The sequence below is a fragment of the Gadus chalcogrammus genome, chromosome 16, assembly GCF_026213295.1.
Source record: "Gadus chalcogrammus isolate NIFS_2021 chromosome 16, NIFS_Gcha_1.0, whole genome shotgun sequence".
NCBI lineage: Eukaryota > Metazoa > Chordata > Actinopteri > Gadiformes > Gadidae > Gadus > Gadus chalcogrammus.
The window spans coordinates 21833498-21859851 of record NC_079427.1 but is presented as its reverse complement, the minus strand read 5'-3'; the positions used below and the strand labels follow the sequence as shown (position 1 = coordinate 21859851).

The following is a 26354-nucleotide window of genomic DNA, read 5'->3' as shown; positions in this document are numbered from 1 at the left end:
ACACACACACCACACACACACACACACACACACACACACACACACACACACACACACACACACACACATATATATATATATATATATACATATATATATGACGGGCCTGTATATATAGGCCTAGTGTAACAAATACCTTTTATGACTCAGGGGCAGACTCTCTCCCACCATACCCCAAAATAAAGTTGTTTGGTTCCAATACACCATTCTACAGCTTAAAATTCCCAACGTCATTGGATCAGGTCGTTAATTGATCGCAAATCATGCACCGATTGATCCATCGGCTTTGTGCATTGTCGGACGACAGTACTATGGCACAATAGCGTTGGGGGGCCACCAGGGGGGCAATCCTATTTCAGAAGATGTTTGATGACACCCCTTTAGGCCGTGGACCTATAGGCCCGCCCCTGAAAGCTTAACGTTTGTGCACATGCCGTTTGCATCAATTACAGCTGTCTCAAATTAATCTGTTTAAACCGTTTTTGGAACATTGTGTATTTTTAAGCATTTTTTGATGTTCTGTGTAGGGGCGTTCGTTTTAAATGTTTAAGTAAGACTGTAAGAGTTTAAATTATTGGTTTTCAGGTCATATTTGGTTTGAATGTGCATTCCTGTGCCCCTGCTTACTTAGCAATTAGTGAATGGATGGAATTTATTTAACTATTACTCATATTACAACCCATATTTTCAGACTAGGTTCATGGCATTTTAGATATTGAATGACAAACTTACCTAATAATAGTAGGTAATCAAAAGTGTAATCCCTTGATAAACACAAGGCCTTCTGGACCAAAAATGTGTGCAACATAAAATATGTCATGTTGAGGGATAACCATTCGAATGCAAAAAAATGTGACGTGGAAAGTTGAAAACGTTTTGAAATAGTATATTATAAATCATATTTAAAACCCAAGTGTGATTAGTTTCTGAATAACTTTTATTGAAGATGTTTGTGAAGTTGCTTGATCAGTACACTATGTACAATCAAAAATAGGTCAATAGGTCAGCACTCCAGTTTATGACATGAAATACATGACAAATACATATGATATTGATCTTTGTTTTAATGCATTTACCAAAACAGGTAGTTATCGAAGGAAAATTGGACCACAAATCATATGGAATGTTGGTGGGTTTGCAGAAATCGGTATCTTATATTTCGGCGTGTTTATAACTGAGAATCAAACATATAGAACTGCATTTGTTTTTAAGATCCTTTTATTTAAGGCACATTCCGAGTTTTGGAGGAAAGGTGTTGACAAAAATAAAACAATCTTGCAGTTGAGTGCTATGAAATGCAAAATCCTGAAAGTAGATCATTGTTTTCCTCCCCCGTTTCCGCGTTTTTCTTTTAGTCTAATATATTTCTCCATAACTCCATAATACCTGACTCCAGTTTCCTTAGAGTGTTAGGCAGAAGAAAAATTCATTTACAACATACATGTCACAAAAATGCACTTTAAGCCAGCAGCAAATGGTTCTGAGATGCAAGCCGCTGTGACCGGCTTCAGGATGTTGGAGCGCCAGGTAAAAACGGTACAAAACGGCTGGCCGAACCATTGCAATCCACTGGTGCTTAGAAAAATATACAATAATCGAGTGGCACAGAAGTTCCAGGGTGCGATTAGGGCAGTGTGGGGAGAAGTGGCCTTGTCGTCGTTTGCAATCAGACAATGAAAGTGGCAGGCAACAGTAAACCCAGGGGATCACATGGAGGGTGTGAGCAACGACTGTTCAGATGGCCCGCATGCTTTCTGTCTGTTGCTGGTGCTCACACACACGTCCTGCAGATTGAAAACTCATACGCTCCAACTCTCCTGCAAAGAGGACATATCCACAATACATGATGCATTAGTATTCCTTTGTCTTTAACTAAATGTAAACCAGTTTATAGTACATGTATGATTTGTCAATCTATTCATAGATTGGTATTATACATAAAGAGGCCTCATATAACAAATATTTTCATTAATATTGTTAGAGTTAATTGTATATTAAATGCCTACTAGAAGCCATTGTTCAGAATTGTAAACTGAAGAGGCAGGCCCCTTAAGTGGTGTCATAGGTGTTGGTATAAGGTATATATTAATGAAAAGAGAATGTAAATTATCAGAACCTCAATATTCCCTTCGCACAATGAACAAATGGGAAGAAAGAGTGGGGAAAGATTTACATTAGTTGAAATGTTGGCACTAGGAACATTTAATAGTTATTAACCAGGGTTTGTATTCTGGCAACTCTTGTCATAGTTTTCTTAATGATTATCAAAGGTGATTTGATTAAGAACCAGGAACCTCACAAACCAAACATATTTTTCTGGATCATTTCCCATCTTGTTCCGTTGCTTTGTGTTTTCTGTTTGTCCACACTCTTTGTTGTTATTTCGCCTTTGCCCATTCAACGGTGCCATTCCCCCCCCCCCCCTATCATCGCTATTGAATGTCACTTGCAGTACACATACACACAAATGCATGGACACACACAACCACAACACACACACCACACACACACAGACACACACACACACATACACAAACACTCACGCGCGACACACACGCACAACAAACACACACACACTACAAGACAGCACAAAAACGGACAGACACACACACTTACACACTACCATTGTCTCGTGTACACAGAGCGATCAAAGGCTGACTCCCTCAAGTATCGGGCTATATGGCAGAGTTGAGGACACTGGTAGAGACTTCCCCTGGCTCCTAAAAGAAAATAAGAATGTTGCCATAATAAAAGTTGTACTTACTTTACTTGTTGTAATATAAACCATAGCCCATTCCATGCTCCATCATGTAAAGAAATATACTATTCATTGTAATAGAACAGTAACCAGGTTAACCATTTTTACCATTTTGAACAGATTCTTTACTTAATAACTATTTCCAAAGATAAGCACTTTGCCGTGGCATAATTAGTGTTAGAGACCTCTAAGTAAGTACGTAATAATGAGGAGAGTGCTCTTCATTGGGTGCACCCACTTTGAGAAGTAGAGGTAGATGCCGGCGATGAGTAGGCAGAAAGAGGACAGTGACAGGAATGAAAACAGCAAACACTACATTCACTCCTTGTAGTCGTAACTTAGCCACTGATGGAAGAAGCAAAGAGGAAACAATCAGAGGCGCTATGGTCAATTGAAAGATGGGCCTTCTGTGTTTCCCTTCATTGGAATTTATTGCTGACAACAGCCATCAATTTGAGATGTTTTAATGACGTAAATACACATTTCTTTAAAGGTGACCTATTATAACCCCCAGGTGTGTAGTATGATTAGTCACTAAAAGGGGACTGTAGGAAACGTTGCTCATCTGTTACGTGTAGGTGGACACGCCCACTTGTTATCCCAGAAGAGGCCGGATTTTCAAAAAACACTTTAATGGCTAATCACACTCACACCTGGTGGCATAAGATTTCGCCAGTAAAAGTTTGTCCTTTAAGATGAGAAATTTCAAAAGCAAATGTGTTAATTACCCGGTATTACTGGGAGGATAATTTATTAGAAGTGCATTAGAGATTTGTTTGCGACTGTCCACCAACACACACATTATTATTTGCCTTTCACGTCGTCTCCAACCATTTCGTTACTTATTCTCATTCTCTAGTTAAATGGTGCTTGCTTAATATTTCAAAAGAGGTCACATGTATTATTCTAATTGAGATGCACACTATATAAGGGTAGGTGATTTACAATATATAATGCATATTTATAGATCGGTCATGTTTATGATTGATGTTTTCCTTCTACAGGGGAGTCAATACTTTTTCTAGCAACACTTAGATGTCTGGTGGTTAATCCCATCCCCCAATTGAGGAACACGTCTGTTCTGCCACTTACCATCGATCTCTTGATCAGTTGTTTGCGCTGAAAAAGTATGTGAATATGTACATATGAAACATAGCATATGATACATACTTTCCTATTATATTCTAATCTATTCATACAATGCATGCATATGGCGGATTATCTGATAACAGAATAATAAATTAATAAGTAAGACTAAATCCAATTAAAAATATTTTCACCTTTGCTGATTGACAAATTAGATAGTTAACATAACATAGTTATACCAAAATGTAATAAGCTAGAAGAAAACTCATTCTAAAAAAAAAAAAAAAAAAATCATACATCACAAAAGCATTATCATTATCACAATTCCATGTTTCATGTCAGGAATGAAGTGAAATATATTAAAGAGGATTTGTTGTTGTTGCAGTTCGCACATTTGCAGACAGGTGGCAGGCCACTCCACTGGGATGGGTGCCCAGGGACACAGCGGAGAGCAGGCTCCCCCAGCAACCATATGACCCACCAGTCAGGAGTACTGGAGGCTTTCTCCAGCCTTAAATAGGCCTTATCGGAACTGGGGCACGTCCATAGATTTGGTGTACCTGGGTGACTGCATGGCTCATAGGCTTCAGCTTATAGGGGAGATATATAATGTATATCATTAGTTGTTTCCAAGATCATCTACAATCATCTTAGTAACATCATCAGGAATGTTCATATTTTAGGGTGCCATAGTCAAATTCATTCTTCAACTGCATGATGCAATTGACCTGGAAGTGACTTTCAACGAGCAGGGTACACAAAGCATCAAGATCCGTACACTGTACATTATTGTAATAAACGGTCCGTCAAAGACACTGTATCCCTTTCATCTTCTGTGTCTCATTTATACCGTAATCCTTTCACCAAATACATACACTGTACATTATGTACACTGTACGTTATTGTAAGAAACCGTCATCAGAGACACCACTGCCAACCGCAATGAATCCCTTGCATCTTCTTTGTCTCATTTATCCCATCATTAAGACCTTGATCTACCAACAAGTGACATCCCCTGGCACCGATTTGACCATAAACAATAAGGTCATGCCGTGTGTTTCCCCACAGTGGCTCTGTATCTGTGTGTTTATATTCATCTTTAATGATCAAATGGCCTCAACCTTATCGCTGTGTTGAAGACGTGTACATACTCAGGCATCTTGGTAGCTGCTGGTTCCACTTGGGGCCAGACTAGCCGTGGTTGTAGCAGTAGGTGACCAGGCTGTTGCCGGCAGTGTGAAGCCCTTGCTGCAGATGTACTGAATGGTGGAGCCGACGTTCAGAATGAGGACCTGTCAGGACCGCGCCGGCTGTGTGCCACCAGGCCTGGTCATGTGCAGGACACCACGGACAAGAGATGATGAGAATGACGAGACGCAGCAAGGAGCAGAATAAGCAACTCTATATATTTCTGTATTCCTATACTCCAAAAGAAAATGAGAAATCTGAAAATGTTTTAGAATGATAGGATGCCATTATTGCGGCACAGGGCTGCACAAGTTATTGATGAACAGATTATCAAATCAATTTGCCAACTGGCAACCGCCTCAAATTGCTTTGTGTTCTGTAGTGAATCCTCAGACCTCGCATAAACACAGAAGATTCTAGCGCACGTAATGTCTATGCCTGTGTTCCTTTAGAGGGCTTATTGCTGAGTTTGTTATTCCATTTTCATGTCACAGGCTGTATATGTATTAATTTTGTCATAATAGTTTTCATAGAATTTCAGCTAATTGCAGAGGCCAAGATCGATAATATACAATTGATGTGCAGCCCTAAGCACAGGTATCCAAACACTCTTTATCTTAAACAACAGTTAGCCTGAACGTGTTGTCTGCCTAAGACAAGTAACATTTGCCCTCAGAGGTATTAGATAAAGAGCTTATGTTTGTCTCTCGTCAAACAGCAATCCCAAAACCAATTCTAGGCCCAGTAGGGGGAGGCCAGCATGGCATCAAGGACGTGAGCCATGTTTGACCCAGTCATTTCTGTGTTTTAAACCAGTGCTGCTGTGTCATTGCGGACAAATGGAGGGACAAAGATGTCAGTTGCTGTGTATGAACTGTAAAGAATGTGTTTCGCATTCAATTTACAGGATTGGCATTTCTGAATGTACATTTTAGATACATGAGAGTGGGGGTCTCAAGATATCGTATCAGAAATGTCATTCAATAATTCTATAATCAGCATATTAATCGTTTGTTTGGCTATAGAGGGAGAGGCTGTCTAAGCTCAGTGCCATATTTGACTTATGAAGCCTTCTAACCTGGTGCCAAGCCAGGCTAGAGGCCAGCCAAATCCCTATAAATCCCCCCACTTAAACCTAAAGGGAGATATCATTGCTGTTGAGAAAGATTGATCCTCAGCCTAAGCGTGGTATAGGCCTAAGAATAGTGGCACCTCGTCGCCAGTGAAATTCTAAAGCCAAAAGCACAGACAGCAAAAATAATGTAGCGTCCAAAATAGCCTTGATTGCAGCCCGCTACTTTCGCACTCTGTGTGCTTTGCTTCATTAACACAATATGATGCTAATCCCTTTGTGTCGTGCTATAAATAGAACTGATACGCTCTGTCTGCCATGGGCAGCGGGGGGCAAATACAAAGATTGTACAAGTAAATCATGGTGCAAGGGCTGTCTGAATTACCATAATAACGTCTCATTCATAAATCATTAGCGGTTTATTGTGTATTAAAACAATGTTCTAGGTCTGAAATCATTACCTCTCTCACAGCCGAGGAAGGTCCCCACTCCAGGTGAGGTCCCACTGGCACATGAGGAGTTCTGAGCCAACCACCTGGGTAGCCCTGGGTAACACTGGTAGGTGACCACCGTGCCATGTACCAGCTCAGGGTGGGATGAGCTCTTCCAGCCATTGGAGATCTCAGGCACTCGGGGCAGGTTGTCATTACGGGGGACCTCTGTGGATCACACGTGGAGGAACGTTGAAGGTGGATGAAGAGAACAACATGACCACTTGATTTCGTTGAGTCCAAATAAAGTCTTTGCGGCCAGATTGCTGCTCTTCAACAAAGCTAATTTGGGGATTCAGAGGTACAACACAAAGTAATATGGCACCAATATGCCTATTCAGAGGTACATTTAAACTTTTAATGGGTTTTTATTAATTATTTTAGTTGTTTATAAAAAAAATCCTTGACCATTCCTGCTCTCACCTGCATTGTAACGGGCAGCCAATTTGTTGTACTTGGCGCTTACCACTATTCAATTAATGCTTTTCCCATCTTTTGCTGCTTTTTAAACCATTATATTTATGTCACAAAAGGCAAGATCAGCCAAGCAGCTTGTTTAGAAGCATACCTGAGACACTTGCTTGCAGAAAATGCTTGAATCTATACAGTGATTAGGAATAATTCAGACAATCATGGTGTTGTTTGAAAGGGTTTTTCGAGTCTCCATAACTTGTTTTCTGTCTTTTTGTGTGACTCTCACTTCAATCCTTCCCAATCCCCTCTGGGGTCTGCTCCCTGCCCTCACCAAAGAAATGGACCACAAGGCCCGTTGCCGTATCCGTAGATGTTGGTGGGCGGGGTCCGACTGGAACTGGATGGTGAAGTCTGCCGTGGACGTGTAGAGCTTGAAGCGGGGCCGCGAGCCCCCGTACTGACCCAGACCTTTGCCGGGGCAGTCGTCGTCCATCGTAGAAGGTCACCATGTCAGTTTTGCCCTATGTTAAGCCTAGAGAGCATTCCACACAAGGGACAAGTTCAATTGCATAGCAATCTATAGGCCTACCGTTGAGACTGTTAAAGCAGGTTAATGAAGGTCTGTCAGTATTTCCGTTATGAATTGCATGCATTTCTGTTAAATTACCAATTAAGTTACTACTTACCCTCACCTAAAATAGTGGACAATATGCTATCGGATCTCAAATACACCATACCTTATAGACTCAATAATAATAACAATAATTGGTAAACAGGTTAATCTCTTGCTCAAAGAACAGACATGATAAAATCAGGAAAGCAGACAGAGAGTCCCGACATGAGCTGCTCATACTCACTACATCAACATCCAACAGCACTGCTTACATGCCTAGGCACACATGGACTATGATTCAGAAGTCCCTGTGTTGTGTAGACAAGTCTAAGTTCATCCATTGAACATAAGCTAGCAACACAAATGTGGTGCGCACTGCTGCTTCTCCCCAACATCGTAAACAATTTTTTCGCAGTCTCCACTTTGTCATACATTTGAATCAGTCCAAAGTTCTGAATCGCATTTTTAGATTATGGTTTGCATTGTTATAACTTTATTTGGATAAAGTATTTTGTTTATTTTGTATTCTTCAGTAAAAAATAAAATTCTTCATTTCATTTCTGCTTCTGTCATACATTCTGCTTCTCAAACACCCTGTGATGAAGTAGAATCTCATTCTTAATCAAATATACTTATGACGGTTTGCATTTACTGTATCTAAACTACATATATAGAATAGCCTACATTAGGTAATACATTGAAAATGTAAGCCGTTCAATATAATGCCAGGTGCCAGGTAGCTACCTTGCACTGTGTAGGGGTGCAGTCGGTATCTGGAATAAAGCACATGCCTTTGCTGTAACTAATTAATCGACTAGCCGAACCCGATACATTCATTAGGAAGCAAGAGATTGAGCTATTCATCAGATTGGGAGGACACTTGATGTAGAAAAGATAGGGAGCTAGATGAAACAGACAAACCCGATTTAAAAAGCCTCAGTCATCTGAGGCGGTGTTGCCTGCCGAGCTACAAAGGGGGTTTTGAAGAAGATGTTGACTATCATGTGATTCAATTGTGTTTAATCCCTGAAATGTTTTTGAAATGTTTTGTCTAGACAGAAACATTCAGCGAGACACACAGTGGGGAAAACTCACTGCGCTCTGATTCTAAGTGGATAGAACTTCTCACCTGCTGTGAAGCGAGACAGATTGAAGAATGTCGGCGTGTATCAAATTTGTTGTTATTAACCCAAACACGGACCTGCCGATCTCTGGAGTGGATCGGACTGTGAAAATCAATCAGAGCTCTAACTCCTGCTTACACCATTAGTTCAATTTGAGATCAATTTGCCCTTATTTTCCTTTGCTTGTGAGACATTCTTTTTCGGATTGTTTGTAATTCCTTCTCTTCCTTGCATTGGATTCATAATTACTCAACCAGAATTTCCTGACAAAAGTAGACCACAGAGCGAACCTGCATAAAGCTCAGATCTCTTTACTAGAAGACAGATTTGGCTAGAAAACGAACAAAGGTGTAAATGAAAATGATGGTCCATGAACATTCTAAAACATTTAGAGATTTCTTCTGCCGGAGCCACCAACATCAGAGTAAGAGAGATGAGCGAGGTCTACTTTGTGAAACGGGCCCTCGACCTATGGAACACTGCAGTAGTCGTCCCAGCCCAATCCCTTTGTGGCCTATGTTCTACCTACGGGTCATTCACTCATAAGGTTAGCACTCTGACTTTATAAAATGTGACATTCACTTTGTCCATCAAGGTGAGTTGTTCACTGTGTCGAGCTAATGTGTCATAAGCAAACTCAACCTTGTGGGGTGCTCATCTCTCAAGAGAGGACAACAAGGGAATTTAAAAGGAATGGAATATAGATTCCTGTATTCGATTATGAAAGGCCTAAACCACGACGTGGTCCTCCCGTTATTTGACAATAATGTATAATGCAAGCTACGTACTTTTCCATTAACAATGCTGTGCTATAAATATGTGTAAGAAACATCTGGCTACCAACTTCTTCCAGGAACATCTCACAAGCTGATTTGTAATTCTAAGGTACTAATAGGCTAGAGCATACTTTATATTGTAATTCAGAACTTCAGGACTTCAGGACTTTGATACGTGATATCAATGTAACTGTCCGCACTACCACTCCAACAAAAAGAGCTCAATAAATAGATTGATAGAAATAAATAGAAAGTATTGACTAATCTGGTTTCTTTCCTGATTTCTATTGCTACTCTCCACTCTGTCAAGGTATTTTCTTTTTTTAGCTCCAAATAGTATTTATGCTTTTATTGTTCCCATCCTAACTTGTAAGTAACTTTGGATAAAAGAGCCTTAATGTAATTGTGTAAAACAAATTCCTGTCCTTGATTCTGTGATTGGCTCGAAGACGTTGAGAATACTATAAAACAACAATTCCTTTTTAGCATTAATGTTCCACCAATCTCAACTAATGCTAACCGGTGTTGCTTGGCAACCATTTTTTCTGTTTTAAGAACCATATGGTTTTGCAGTAGATTTATAATTTGTTTTCAATAAATGATCACACTTTATGTTGCATTTTTTCAGAGTGCATAAAACCCCCCTTGCTTTTCTTAAATCACAGTGAACCCCGGCCTATGCAGCTTAATGCTTGAGTATGCCACATACACATTGATGTCTAGCATGATCCTCTTGTCCTCTTCAACATGGATCCCCCAGATGCAGTCCTGGCCTTTGTCGTACGTCTCTGGCCAGTTGGGGGACAGCACCACTCCAGCCGATTCAGTGATCTCCCCACTGCACACAGCTGTGGACACACACACACACACACACACACACAACACACACACACACACACACACACACCACACACACACACACACACACACACACACACACACACACACACACACACACACACACACACACACACAGCACACACACACAGAACACACACACACACACACACACACACAGCACACACAAACAGATTGCATGCAGGTTAATACAACATGGACAATTCATTTTATCATTAGAAAGATTGACTAAACTATTATATACTTAACTAAAATGTATTTAAATCTTGTTCGGGATCTTGGTCATTGACTCAACCACGTTACAAAACAATCCCCCCTTGGTGGACACACACAAACTAACCTCTGCAGGCCGGCTCCGTTTCGTTCCACTGGGGATTGTTTTGGCCCATGCACTCGATGGTGATGGAGCCCTGTTCCAGGGTGTAGCCTGGGTCACAGGAAAACTCCACCACAGCCCCGACGGCCCAGGTGGTGTCACTGCTACTCAGGTTGCCGTACTTGACAAAAGGCTCATAGCAGTGTCCTTGTGAAAAGGCTGCAAAGAGAGAAGTTGTCGATTTGCTAAATACTCTTTGTTTTTATTGTGTCTTTCATGAGAAATTCCAAGTGCACACATCAAAACCTGTTCTGTCCCCACTTTTGTGGTCAACTTATAAGAGATAAATAGATCAAAGATAAAGCAAAGGCACTGGGTATCATTCCAATATTCAACATTCATATATTTTCTACTTTAGTATCTATCTGTAAACAAATGTGTTTGTTATTTTTGAATGCTAGATTATGTATATATTCTATCATTATGACCCTGTGAAATCCTTGCTTGGGATGTCTTTTCTATCAACTAAAACTATTCAGAGGGACCATCAGAAAACAAACTACTATTATACAACTTAATTAAATTGTAATTTACTACACCATGGGCTTTTTAAATTGACTAATGTTTTACCAGCATGTAATGCATCTAACTCCTGGAATGAAAAGGGTAGAGATGTATCTTCAGTGCTGATACACGATAAGCCCTCCAAACCAAATACTCTGGATTGCTATAATCAGTGACTAATTGTTCTTAACAAGACTCAATCTCAAATGGTTGAGACTTTTATGATTGAGACAGGTAAGAAAGTTCTTATATAGCACCTTCTACCTGTGGCCAATCACACTTTTCATACACACATTCACACACACAAACAGCGGGTGTGAACCACGCAAGGGGAACAAACTGATTGTCAGGGGCAGTTATGGTTAGGTGTGTTGCTCAGGGACACATTAACACTTAGGTAGGAGTAGCAGGGGATAGAACCAGTAGCCTTCCGGTTGCCAGATGATCATTACAATGGTATAGACATGACTTGTGCTGCCTGTGACATCCAGAAGCCCTAAGTTTATCTTATATTACCTTGGTACCGGATGGCCATTCCAGTGGATGTGCCTGCGGCGTCTGTGGTCAGCTCAATAAAGAGATGCCTAGAGGTGCTGACAAGGCCTTCGTTGGGAAGGTACTCTACTTCATAAGAGTCATACAGCGCCGATGCATCCATATTTTTACCATTCCTGATAAGCAACCTGGAAGTGAAACAACGACATCTAAGGTTTAAAAAGCATATATTACTGATATTTTACTGTAGCTTTCTACATTTCACACACAAAACATTTGCCAGGATACAGCATTGTTGTTCTTTCTTAATTAAATGATTTTTTATCTGAACAATAACGCTAACATTTCTTAAGTGATATCGTTCAAATTGATACATGCAATTCGTTCCTTTCTATAAAGGCAATTATGGGACAGCCAAGTCTTCAAATTTAATGTTGAAAACCTGATGAAGATACTGAAGAGTGTGTAACAACAGCAGCCGAGTGGCTTTAATGATTTCAGATTGTTTCTGCATCAAATATCTTTATTTTATGAACTTCAAATGAACCTGTGAGTATTTCAGTGAGAACCTCTGAGGCTTTCCTGTGCATTACATAATGCCTTCAAAGAAAACCTGAAAATATTGCCTTAGAGACACAACTGGCCATTACCGATCATCATCCTCTGCCAAAGAAACCTTCTCAAAGTGGATGTGGAGCCGATGCCCTTCTGCTGCTTCAAGCAAAACCAACGACATGTCAGGTTGTGGCTGTAGTTGTCAGGGAAACCAGGGGACACAATACGGCCAACGGTCACATTCCGGAACATACCACCACAGACAGCTGAAAGAAAGAAAGAGAATTATTGAATCAAAGAAAGAATGAAAGATAGAAAAGAAAGATACGAAAGAAGAAAGAACGAAAAGAAAGAAAGAAAGAAGAAAGAAAGAAAGAAAGAGAAAGAAGAAAAAGAAAGAAAGAAAGAAAGAAAGAAAGAAAGAAAGAAAAGAAAGAAAGAAAGAAAGAAAGAAAGAAAGAAGAGAAAGAAAGAAAGAAGAAAGAAAGAAAGAAAGAAAGAAAGAAAGAATGAAAGAAAGAAAGAAAGAAAGAAAGAACGTTAGAACGACGAAAAATTACTGTTGAAAAACACAAAGAAGGGAAATACAAAGAATTTTGGAAGAAAGGAAGGAATCAAATGATACGAGAAAATTGTTTTGTACAGTGATGAACAACACCTGCGATATATAGTATCAGATTCAAATCTAATATGTTTTAGAAATTGGTACAATTAATATTATCTTTGAAATCATGATGATCATCTTTGAATACATTATAACATGATGGTCTTCTAGGAGAATAGGAAAATTGTATATATTAAGCAGAGCATGATTCCACGTGTCATTACGATAACTTTTTTGTTGCATGGATAATAAGTAACCTGGAAAATTGTCGAATCTTGGAAGAATTTCTTGTTCTATTTTTAAGTGAGGGGTTCTCAAATGTATTTGTTTCGTAGTCCTTTGTGGCTCCAACACGATTCATGTGGTAACTCTGTTTTATCAACTGCGACAATAAACGACAAAAAAACAGACCCACGTGAGGGTGAAAACATGTCTAGCTATACATATATTGTTGTTCTTGTTTAAAATTCTTTGCTTTCTTTTCATTTGGATGGTCTTTTTGCAGGTTCGATATACGTTCCAACTTCCTATACATCATTTTACAAGTGGCCGGAATTTCCGCACATTCCTTTAAATATTCTTGTCCTGTGGTCTGCTTTTTTCCAATACTGCCTCTTTAACAACTGTCTGCACCCTCAACTGACCTCTAGAGCAGTGTCTCTCTGCGCATAATCTATTAGACTGCCAGCGCATAGCTACCATTTCATTCATGTGGTCACGACAGAAAGCCTGTGACCACAGGGCAGAGTAGAACAAAGAATAAATAAAACCCAGAGAGATTCCTTGAATTGGTGTAATCTCCTCATCTGGAAAGGACCAGCCACACCTTCAAATGCTGATAAAACCTATGCTTCCAGTGTGATGACAATAATAGGACATCTTCCAAGAATGGATGAGGTACCAACATTGCAAAAGATACTCCCAGAACACTAGCTACACATATTCAGTCTAAAAGATATCATGAATAGCAGAGGAGACAAAGCGTAGTCCATCCACTGTAGGCTTTCACAGCCATGGCATCTGCAGTCTTTTTCACTTGTTAATACTTAGCCTCATTCTCATTTGTGCTTGAAACAGGCTCAAGGCCATGCTGATCAGCAGAGAGAAGCAGAGCGTGAGATCAGGATGGTCTCACAAGGCTAGGAACAACCCCTGGGAAAGTATGATAATGTTCTGGGCATTAGGATATTCAAATATAATATTGTATTTTTTTTTAAAGTGGGTGGCAGCTCCGAAGAAGTCAATAGCTTGCAAACCACTAAATTGTTAGTCAAGAACGGTTGCTAACCTAGAAGGATTGGTTACTTTGCCAGCCATCAGAATCAGAATCGTATAGTGTTCCTCCTTCATTAAAACTGATAACAAGTATCATCAAATCTGTTTTCATTCATTGGTGCATAGACCTGGACACGCATTGGGAAAGTGTGTTTTTAACGTTTCTGTAGCAGGTCAAGTCAAGGGTATCTTTATAGACAGAGTCTTATTAAAGTGGAGCAGAGAAAACAATGGCCAGGCGTTGGTAATAATAGCCCTCTGGCAAACACCTGGGCCAACTGGCATGACACTTCCTATCTGCTCATTGGCACAGGACAGGTGTGGCTCACACAAACATCCACACACAAGTCACACACAAAGGAAAATCCTGCATGCACATTTACACGCCAAAATATGCACAACGCAATCAGCATTGGAGAGAAAGGCACTCAAAATAAGCCCTTTTTTAAAATTGCTTCCCATGAGACCATCGCTGTGCTATAAAAGCAATGTCAATCAGAGAGGCAGGAGTAAAGCGGTCACTTATTATTCCTCACCAAGTCTCATCAACAGGCGAAATGAGATCCGGCAACGAATGCTCCTGGGGGAGCCCAGGCTTTATATCTTGTTTGCATGGTGTAAAAATACACATCCATTCATGGAGGAATGTTGCATAGCAACTTAAAAAAATTACAAAATTAGATTACTCAGATTACTTACATGTTCTCTTTATGACATTTTGAGAATTGTATGATTAATACCTTTTATCATATAAAGCATGAGTAAAAACAATGCAGATTGCGATCGATGCAATGAGGACAACATAGGCAAAATATGTCACAATACAAAACAAGAATACATTTCAATTAATTGATAAATTCCACCTTACCTAGGCACTGTGGTTCGCTGCCACTCCAGTAGGGGGTGGTGGCGTTTTGGCAGGCGAGTGTTGAGAAACCCTGGAGCTGGTAGCCGATTTGACAGGAGAAGAAAGCTTCTCCACCCACATGCAGACTGCTCACGGACACATCGCCAAAGGTTGGCTGCTGAGGGAAAGTACAGCCCAATGCATAGACTAGAGAGGAGGGAGAGAGAGACACAATGAGAGATCGATGTTGAGATAGAAACACACATTCTGCTTTTCATTCATCCCTCGCCTTACTGATTGTGTTCCGAAGAGCACAAAGTGAAAAAACAAAACTTATTGGATGATTAATTGAAGTGTTATTGTCATCACCCTCACTGCTCAATGGCAATATTTGGCAAACAATGTGATCAGGAGAAAAACATCAAGTTAGGATACATTTTCTCTAATTGTGTTGGCATATTTATAAATCTGAAAAAGCTCAGAGGCAGAAAGCATTTTCTCTGTGGAAGCAGCACAGTGCCAGGCAGTGCACATGTGTCTCCCTGGGGTTCAGGGGTGGTGATCAACCACTACACACACACCTTCATTTACAAAAGCAAACATTTGATACACACAAATACACACACACACACGCGCGCACGCAAACACGCACGCCCACACACACACACACACCACACACACACACACACACACACACACTTCAACGACGGAAATATACACATCTTTGTACACATAAAAAAGCACAACCACTTGCATGGCTACACACAATGCCCTTTTTACACACACACACACACACACACACAAAGAGACACACGCGCACACACACAGACACACACTCACACTGTCCATATCTGTGGAAATAAAATGGTCCAGGCCAGCTCCCCAGTGCCCAGTTAACAAACTGCTCTTTTAGTGCCACGGATCTGTCTTCCACGCCTGCTGGCATTTGGCCACATTTATTAATATATTTCTGTTAAACACTCTGATCCGTCTCACTGTAATTGTCCTTGTTATATTGTTAGACTGTGGATTGGTCAATATGTGGCAAACAATGTGATCAGGAGAAAAACATCAAGTTAGGATACATTTTCTCTAATTGTGTTGGCATATTTATAAATCTGAAAAAGCTCAGAGGCAGAAAGCATTTTCTCTGTGGAAGCAGCACAGTGCCAGGCAGTGCACATGTGTCTCCCTGGGGTTCAGGGGTGGTGATCAACCACTACACACACACCTTCATTTACAAAAGCAAACATTTGATACACACAAATACACACACACACACGCGCGCACGCAAACACGCACGCCCACACACACACACACCACACACACACACACACACACACACTTCAACGACGGAAATATACACATCTTTGTACACATAAAAAAGCACAACCACTTGCATGGCTACACACAATGCCCTTTTTACACACACACACACACACACACACACACACACAGAGACACACGCGCACACACACAGACACACACTCACACTGTCCATATCTGTGGAAATAAAATGGTCCAGGCCAGCTCCCCAGTGCCCAGTTAACAAACTGCTCTTTTAGTGCCACGGATCTGTCTTCCACGCCTGCTGGCATTTGGCCACATTTATTAATATATTTCTGTTAAACACTCTGATCCGTCTCACTGTAATTGTCCTTGTTATATTGTTAGACTGTGGATTGGTTTGGCAGTCATGCTCCTATTGATTTTGTCTGCTAGTGACATTGAAGGGCCTCAGGCAAGGAATTATGTAGGGTGTCGGGGGATTAGGTAGGCCAATAAATGGTCACCTCTGACCAACACGGGTTGTAACACACTCTGTCACAAGTCTCTTCTCTGCTAGAAGGGAGGATGCACAGTGGATGTGTATACTGCTTAGTTTGCTGCTGCTAACTTCCCGATCCTTCTCCTCCCTTCTGCAGAGGCCTTTTTTGCAAAAGTTGTGTTTCCTAATAGTTGAGACGAACGGACAAATATTCAAATATCACCGCCGTAATGCTAAACATACCAAGAAAAAATAATTATCAATAAATATAAATGTGTGTGCATGTGTGTGTGTATGTTGGGGGGGGGGGGGGGGGGGGGGGGGGTTACATGCGGGTGCTTTCATGCATGTGTGAATGATATTGTTGTATGCATTGTCACTGTCACAGAGTGAATTGCATATGCAGATGAACTGCAATTACGGACCGCCTGAAACGCGGAATAGTGGATGCTCTGTTGCCAGTCTTTTTCGGACATATCTACATATCTATAGCAAAGGGTTAGGGGGGTTAAATGTGATTTTATGTCCACCAGTCAGCCGGGACCTCCTCTGACATAGCAAGGGTAAAAAGAGGCCAAACACTAAAAGAAAACAGAGTGAACTGTTCCTGCGTGACATGGTGTATCACAATGTCACTCTTTCAGCCCTAAGGAGACAAACCGACAATTATGATAAATAGCCAGAGGAAAAGAGTATCTGGGAATTCAAACACACACACACACACACACACACACACACACACACACACACACACACACACACACACACACACACACACACACACACACACACACACACACACACACACACACACACACACACACAGGCAAACATACACACACAAGCAACACAAGTGCCACGCACACATACACACGAATGCACATGCATCAATGCACTTTAAGGCTACTACAAATGCAGGGACGCAGATTATTTCAACTTTAAGAATGTACTGGAACATATTTCGAGTAGATTAGAAACACGTTATTTCATGAAGGTGCTTGCTCTGCTATTCTCTTTTACAGGTATAATATGGGTTAACACTCTCTCTCTCTCTCTCTCTCTCTCTCTCTCTCTCTCTCTCTCTCTCTCTCTCTCTCTCTCTCTCTCTCTCTCTCTCTCTCTCTTCTCCTTTCTCTGTGATACACACTGAGTCAATGAGGCAGCGAGGGGCTTGCCAGCGCTCCACCCACTTGCCATCCGTTTCCTTCATGCTTTATTGCCGTCGCGTAGTGGCTCAGCTGGGCGGGGGGGCGGGGGGAGAGGCGAGCTGGAGGAGTGAGGTCACGTCTGCGTTGTTGCAGTATGATCACCCTGCTGCTTCCCTTTCAATTAGACCAACGTGGACAGGGGCGGAGAGGTGGGTGGGTGGGCAGAAGGAGAAAGGGACAAAACACACACACCGGCACTGGTGTGCCTCAAGCGAGGCTATTGAAGAGCTCCACACCAGTGGCGGTGGGTGTGTTCCTCCTCAGTCCCACGCTAGCAGACGGCCAGCTGTTTTGCTGTGGAGGCCGGTACAAAGCACAACGGGGTCCGTAATAATCACAGAGAAGTCCTACCAGGGATAATACACTTACAAGTTACAGATCGCCGTGCTCCTTTACGCTTTCCACCACTAAGGTTTCCTATAATACATCTCCCGGTTGCTTTCCTTAGAAAGCATGGGCTTGAAGCAGAGTTAGGTGGGGCTTTTGTTGCAGACTGGGTCGGTGCAATAGTGCTTCATCAAACCTTCATCAAACCTCTTATTGTGTCAGAAAAGATAAGATTGGGAATTGGTTGAAGTGTTACCTATAATGATGGAAAATATTATTTTGTTCAGGTTAGATACGTTCCTATATGTGGCAGGTTAGAGTGCCTCACTCCTATAAATATTCCATCAATGAAACATCATCAGTTTCATTTTCTCTTTAGATGTTTCATTATTATTATATTAACATCTGAAAAGGGGTACACATGGGAGGGATGGGTTATTCTGGATATTCTCACTGTAGTATTTTCTCCTGTCTGTTTCTCTCAGGGAAGTGTCTCACAAAATGGTGTCTTAGCTCACTCAGCTGCTTCACACTAGTATTTGAAATGTATTTAGAGGAGGTAGAAAAAAAAATTTGAGGAGACTACAGCCACAGAATAAGCATAGCTCAACGCGTCGTAGTGCAGAGCGACACTTCTGTTACCAAATTAAGTGTTTTTCAGCATTGTGGTCCGGAATATATGTCAGTCTCTTTTTGGTTGCAGTACAAATAACAAAAATAACATTCAGGCAGTTTACGGAGACGGATCTATTAACCCTTGTGTGTATAGTACATAGGCTGATGAGAAATAGATATTTCCTAGCCCCCCACTCCACTGCAACTCCTCCAACCATCCAACGCCCCTTCACTCACCATCCACCACTCACACACACATCCGTGCATCAATAATAAAAAATGACAGGGCAGGACTCATTTACACCCAGCTCATCAGAGCCCATTGAGAATGATCGGCTGTGACAGGTTATGCCTGCAGAGGACTCACACAGTGTGCAGAGAGGGCCTGGGGGAAGCTGTCAGCAATAAGATGAGATTCCACACCAAGTGAGACCTACAATCCAACATTTGACTGGTCCATGATCCTGGGACTCAGGGTGGCCCAGATTGTGGAAGCATATTGCTATCAACCGCAACAAATGGGAGATATCCCTCTGTGTGTGTCCCTCCATGTTCTCCTGGAGCCTGCATGTTTAGTCAAGCAGGCGTTTGAGTAAAACGTGAAGGAATGCATTTTCTGCATGAACACCGATGAGTACTGCAGTGGAACATTGGTAACTAACAACATGGCCTTTAATACGAGGGCTTATTAGTTTCCATGGAAATCACATTTAACTTGATTCAGGTGACAAAACAGAGTCCATAAATAACACCACCTCAACACTGATTGTTCACCGTTGCCATATTCATCCTGTTTCAGTATTTAAATGCAACAGCCCTGATCAAATTTGAAAGGGAACTTCTCCTTTTGAAATACTTTGAAATAGACAACAACGGAAAGGTTTTAATAAACGTTTCTTCTTATCAGTTTTCATTATATGTTTGTATTGTTTATTATTGAATTTAAATAGTATGATCTGTTCTCTTGATTCTATTACATCTGGGTTTTATACAAATAAAATAATTGATAGCATGCTGTACAGAACCTTTCAGTGCAGAGAGCTATGCCACATTATTTCCCTGAGGTGTATCAGCAGGCTGTTGTCCAAACTTTTCATGTACTGCTAATTTAATTGGCAAAACTAGACTTAGTAATAGGGCAGCATGGTGGCAATCGTGTCTTCATAATTAACATTTAATTAGATCCTCAAGTAGTTTACTATGAGCTGACAAAAAGCTCAGGATCCCAGAGCAACTCATTAGAATGTATCTATCTATTATTCAGATAAGTACAACTTAATTAGTTGCATCGATACATGAAATGTATCTCTGCAACTAGGGTTACTAAGGATAGGGGTTAATAATGATAGTCTGAATATAACAAAGTAAGGCAACAGCCAGGGTGATTTAGTGGACAGCAGGTGTAGTGAACATACGATTTGCACTCTAGCTGCTGTTTGTCAAAGACCCAGTAAGAATGAATGCCTTGGTGTTTCTGCATATTTCCCAAAAAGCAGTTCATCAGTGAATGAAACGTGGTTGGCTTACAGGAACGACTGCACAGAGCACATGTGCTGGGCCGAGATAGAATTCATCCTCATTGAGTTAGTGGCGGCACTTATTGTTCCTGGCCTGAAAAATGATTCTGCATTGTTTACAATAGTGCAGTCTTAGACTGCATACTTTCTGCTGCCCTGGGTTCTTCATTATTCTCACCTTGGTGCACGTATTGTGATGCTTCACAGATTCATGCATCTGAACATTCTCGTAAGGGTTCAGCCAAATAGTTTCAGATAGGGTGTCATTCAAACACTTTCGACGTGGTGGCAAATGTAATGTTCAATACGTTTATTTTGTCATTATTTTGACATGATTACAGAGTAGTTGCATAGTTTTACCAATAATTCATCATCATGGGATCTTTCTTTCATTGCATTCGAAGGATTAAGTGCTGTTGTGCTGTTGTTTGTTATTTCCATACTTTTACAAAGCATTGTTTTATTCCATTTAGCATGCTTAAAAGACTCCTTACCTTATCATGTTCATTCATCCCTCACTTTTAATGATGGTGTCCAAACACAAGCACAACTGACAAACCAAACCTATTTCATGATGAATTATGAATTGTGATGATGAGTAGACGCTGAACAAATATATATGGACATTTATAAATATCAGGTGCTGTAAATTGCTAATTTCATATCATATTTTATACTTTATTTTATTTAATATAGCGATCTCTTTCTATGTCCTGTCCTAGAATTTCCCATGAATACGTTGTTGGCCGAAGCAATGCAGTTGGTGGTGCTCTAATGCATTGTACACTTTTTCAATAGCTGGAAACATATTTTAAATTAAATAGTCTGATGTTGGACAGACAGTTATAGTTCACACAATAAGCACAATAAATCATGAAAAAAATATGACCAGCAAACTAGGTCATGTATTTAATTCACTCAGGTTGGACAGTGCTGGCCGGGAGGCATGCAGCATTAGCATCCTTACGGTGAGCGTCATACCTTGGTAGTGGAGCCGCAGGGACCCGGCCCAGGGCCTCTGGCTGCTCAGATGGATGGTGAACTGGTTGCTGCGACTTCGTACAACCAGGCCTTTGGTTAGGATGGACCTGTTGGCCAGGATGACATCGTCACCGCCACCCGCATCCTCAAATGTCACGCGGTCGCTCTCTGACAGGTTGACCTGCAACACCTGGGCGTGAGGACAATCCACAAATGGAGAAAAGCAAAGAATATATCTATTCATATCATGTCATATGTTAGTATGTCAACAACACATTTACATTTATTCCATTCTACACGGTGTGTCTAGGCATGTTTCAGTTTTGTCAAGGAGAATGGAAGAATTATATTGAAAATGTATTTAATGTGTTTTGGCACAGCTCAGAGTAAATATGGGAAAGTCAAAAGGTGGTCTTCCCAGTAGTCCTCGGTCAGTGCACTATTAAAGGGCAGATGGTTCTCTAGCGATAACATGTCTAAACGCGGCCAGAGATGCCACGTTTAGACAGGTGGTTGCACCATCCTTCACCCTGTCTCTTGATGTCCTAGTTTTATTGAGATGAGCATGAGGGATATAGTTTGTCTTTCCTGGGACCCTCGAGTCGAATGTCATCAGCGTGTAACATCATCGCTAGCAGCACATTAGGGGGGAAAGTCTTAATTTCTCCATTGAAGAGAAAATTTAGACGAAGACCGGTCACTAATAGTCTTCCTACCCGTACTCGGAACTACAACGAATATATTATTGCGAATGATCATTTTGAAAGAGTGTTTCTAGTTTCGCTGGAGTAGCTTTTTTAGCCATTATGGCACTGGTTTAGCGGTCCACGAATCTCAGAGACCCATTGCATCGTTATTAATCATCTCCTGTGACCCAGCAAATCAATCCCATACCTTCTGATAAGCATTCTGACGCCAGTAAGTGCAGAAGATACGGACACAAACAGGGGAGAGACGAGGCGAGGACAGTCAGAATTATTATTTTTATCATGGCGCACTGCAAACATTAAAGGAAGACAGAGAAAGCAGCTTTTATATGGACAGACATGTTCATTCTTCACACTGCTAGCTCATAAGCAGTGTGTCTCCTATGTTCCCAGACCGCTGCCTTTATACATGTTGACCACGATCAGCTCTACATTCAGCTGTGAGGCGGCTTCCTCCACTATGAAGAACACAATATTGTTCCAGCCTCACCAATGAGCACCTATACATGTGTATGAGAATGGCCCTGATACCATTCCAGCCCAGATTTAAGATCCAGGCCCACCAAGCTAGATAATGCTCTCCTCTCACTGAACCAGAGGAAGCAGAGGTGTAGGTTATCTGGGGATAGGAGGCCTCAAAGCTGTTTGTAATTGTTGCAATGTGTTTAGATTGTTGATCACATTGGCTGAGATTTTTAAGATGCAAGGTGGAGTTAACATAAAAGAAGAAAAAGGAAAACTAGAACAACAGCCATCTTTTTATTTCATTTTTCTAGAATTTGCATTTTAGGATGCAACTCTTTCCGAAGCCTTTCATTTTGAATTGCATTCTCGCATCTTATTTTGCTTGAAATGAGAAAAGAAAATGTGTTCATTATTATATATATATAATATATTATATTATGTATTATTATTATTATTATTATTATTATTATTATTATTAAGTATTGTTTAAATATTATTAAATTGTACTAAAGTGAAGTTTGAGTTTGGTTAGCTGTTGACTAAATGCAGATACATACATTGATACAACGACTAGGCCACTGCAATATATAAGGCACTCAATTATAACGTGTGACGACATGTTCTGGACCTTTTCTTCAGGAAACATTGGACCTCTTTGAATTTGTATTGCATGCCTCTGCTCTATTCTATTCTATTCTGAAACATCGATACAAAGCTGCCTCACATCTCATGCGTTTGAAAGCAGACATAATGTGAGTGACAAGCCGCAGATCCAGCACTGTGTTACACTAAGTGGCAGTGTTGTCGTTGTGCATAACGGGTCCTAATGTACTGTTAATTAACTCACGGACACAACCCGAGGAGAACATTACATGAACAAAAAAAGGGTCATCGCTGGATAATCACATTATGCCTCACGTAAGGGAATAATAAACCACTCAACATAATAACCACAGGAGACATAATCCAATTGGCTCTGGAACGGTTCCAGGCCCTGTGAAACTGTACTCTAACTCAACTCATACGTGAGGGGGAGGTAATAATTAATATGAAAATCCAATTAATGTCACCAATATAATATCAAAAAGCATATATCTACTCAATATTGACAATAATAGAATCCGCCTACAAACATACCGCAGCAAATTCAACATTAACAATGTAAATAAACATTTACTAGTTGTTGTTTTTGATTGTTGCAACCTTGTGCAATTCATTGAAAGATGTATATATGTATAATTGTAATATAATAATATAAAAATATAAAATATAATATAAATGTAATATAGATAATCTATTCAAAGGAATAGTAATGTGAATATTAGCATTGAAGTTAGTCAACAAATATAGGTGATGACAGAACATGCACCTAGTGTGTATGAATTAAACAAAGCTAATTTATTTAGCTTTTTAGCTAATTATCTTATTGAGCAGACACTTCACAATCCTAATTGATTTCCAGTTCTATCCTACTGAATATGTAGGTTGATTCAGGAAAACACATCCTGCTACATGGTTTGATTGTAACTCACCTCGCAAATGTGAATGTGTTTAAATCAATGATATTCTATAGCATTCTATTCTCTTGTGTTTCTCTCCTGCTCCATTGTGAAATCCAACGCTCTAGTACACCGGAGAACGATATCTGAGTTCCCGCTGCACGCTGTCACATAGCAGAGAATGGGGGAGGAGAAAGAAAGGCCCTTACCTTTCATCAATTCAAACAAAGGATGGGTTCATTTTTTTCAACTTGTACATTTCCTCATTAAAGAAGGCCTCACTGTGGGGTGCTGTGCAGGAGCAGCACAAGACACACGGATCCCCAAGATACTTTGTTCCCTATGGGATCACAGGCTTCGTCGTCTATACAGTGTCAACCCTCCATGCATGTGGGTGTGTGTGTGTGTGTGTGTGTGTGTGTGTGTGTGTGTGTGTGTGTGTGTGTGTGTGTGTGTGTGTGTGTGTGTGTGTGTGTGTGTGTGTGTGTGTGTGTGTGTGTGTGTGTGTGTGTGTGTGTGTGTGTGTGTGTGCGGTGTGTGTGTATGTGTGTGTGTGTGTGTGTGTATGAGGGGCCGCCTGGGACAGAATTCATACTTGGGCTGACACACACTATTACAATCTTGCATATACACTAGTATACTCATACACACACTATTATACTCCTTTTACATGTATGTATGAGAGTGTATAGTCGTGCATGTGAGAGAGTATAGTAGTGTATGTGAGAGAGTGTAGTAGTGTATGTGAGAGAGTATAGTAGTGTGTGTGAGAGAATAGTATTGTATGTGAGAGAGTATAGTGTGTGTGTGAGAGTTTGACTGAAACGGAAGTGAGTTTGATTCCTCAGTTCCTTGGCTGACAGAAGAGAAGGTAGCTTCTGGCGCTCAAAATACTGCGTGTTCATTTCACTCTTGAATCTCACTCCAGCGATGTTGTTATGCTGCGTTCGCACCAAAATATGATTTGGTCGCTTGTTCGCGTGGCCGCCTGAGTTTGAGAGAGGCTTCCTCTTGTGACCGCCAATTCATTCTCAACCATGGCCGGTCTCTACGTGTTGTGGAAGTACCAGAGACGTCAGAAAAATCAACGCAGTCGTTTAGGATTCATAATATCACCCGTTCTATAAAATATTCTAAGCTAGAAACCTCTGGGAGCTCTGGCGTGAGTCCAGGAGCTCTATATGTAAATAATATAAGATGATATAATATATAGATATCTTAAGCGGACATAGCGGGGGAGCAGGATTTGTTGTGGTTACCAGCGTTGTCGTGGTTACCGGTCTTGTGTGTGTTCCAACGGTTTATTAGCGGTGGTATCTAATAAATCGCTGTCTAAGCAATACTTCATTCACTGCCTCTTCCGTGATCAGTACAATTGAGCCACGACAAGGAGGAGAAAGGGCGTTGTTGACGTCTGCGGACTCCCGGAGCTCCTCTGGCGGGTAGTGTGTGTTCATCCACAACACGGAGAGACTGGTTGAGAATGAATTGGCGGTCACAAGAGGAAGCCTCTCTCAAACTCAGGCGACCATGCGAACAAGCAACCAAATATTTTTTTGCTGTGAACGCAGCATAACAGAATCGCTGGAAATTCCAGAGTGAAATGACAGCGCAGTATAGACCTCTAAAGAATAAGTCCTACTTCCGAGGCTCCTGGTTCCATCGGTTAAATGTCTATGGGAAACAACATGGGGTTTTTGAATGATCGTACATAACAAACTTTGTTGGTGGCGAAGAAGTAAAAGCGGCTCACGTTTTGAACTAAACCCCCTTTCCATCTAGATTCCACTTTGGTTTTGGATTGTCGGTGGCGTTAAGGTAGCATTTATTGTTTACTACTTACGGCACCGACAATCCAAAACCCAAGTGGAATCTAGATGGAAAAAGTGTGTAATTCAAAACATGAGCAGCTTTTACTTCTTCGCCACCTGGAGAGTTTGTTATATACGATCATTCAAAAACCCCATGTTATTTCCCATAGACATCTGACCGATGGAACCGGAGCCTCGGAGGCGGGACTTATTCTTCAGAGGTCTATTTTGAGCACCAGAAGCTACCGCCTCTTCTGTCAGCCAATCAGGAACTGAGGAATCAAACTCACTTGCGTTTCATTCAAACTCACTCACAAACACTACAATAGTCTCTCACACACACTACTATAGTCTCTTGCATTAACAACTATACTCTCAAACACACACTACTATATTCTCTTGCATAAACATATATACTCT

At 40.9% G+C, this 26354-nt stretch overlaps 1 pseudogene; it reads right to left on the bottom strand.

The window, feature by feature from the left end:
* Positions 1–4177: 4177 nt before the first annotated feature.
* Positions 4178–26354, bottom strand: part of LOC130405660 (seizure protein 6 homolog) — a 32353-nt pseudogene continuing 10176 nt past the window's right edge.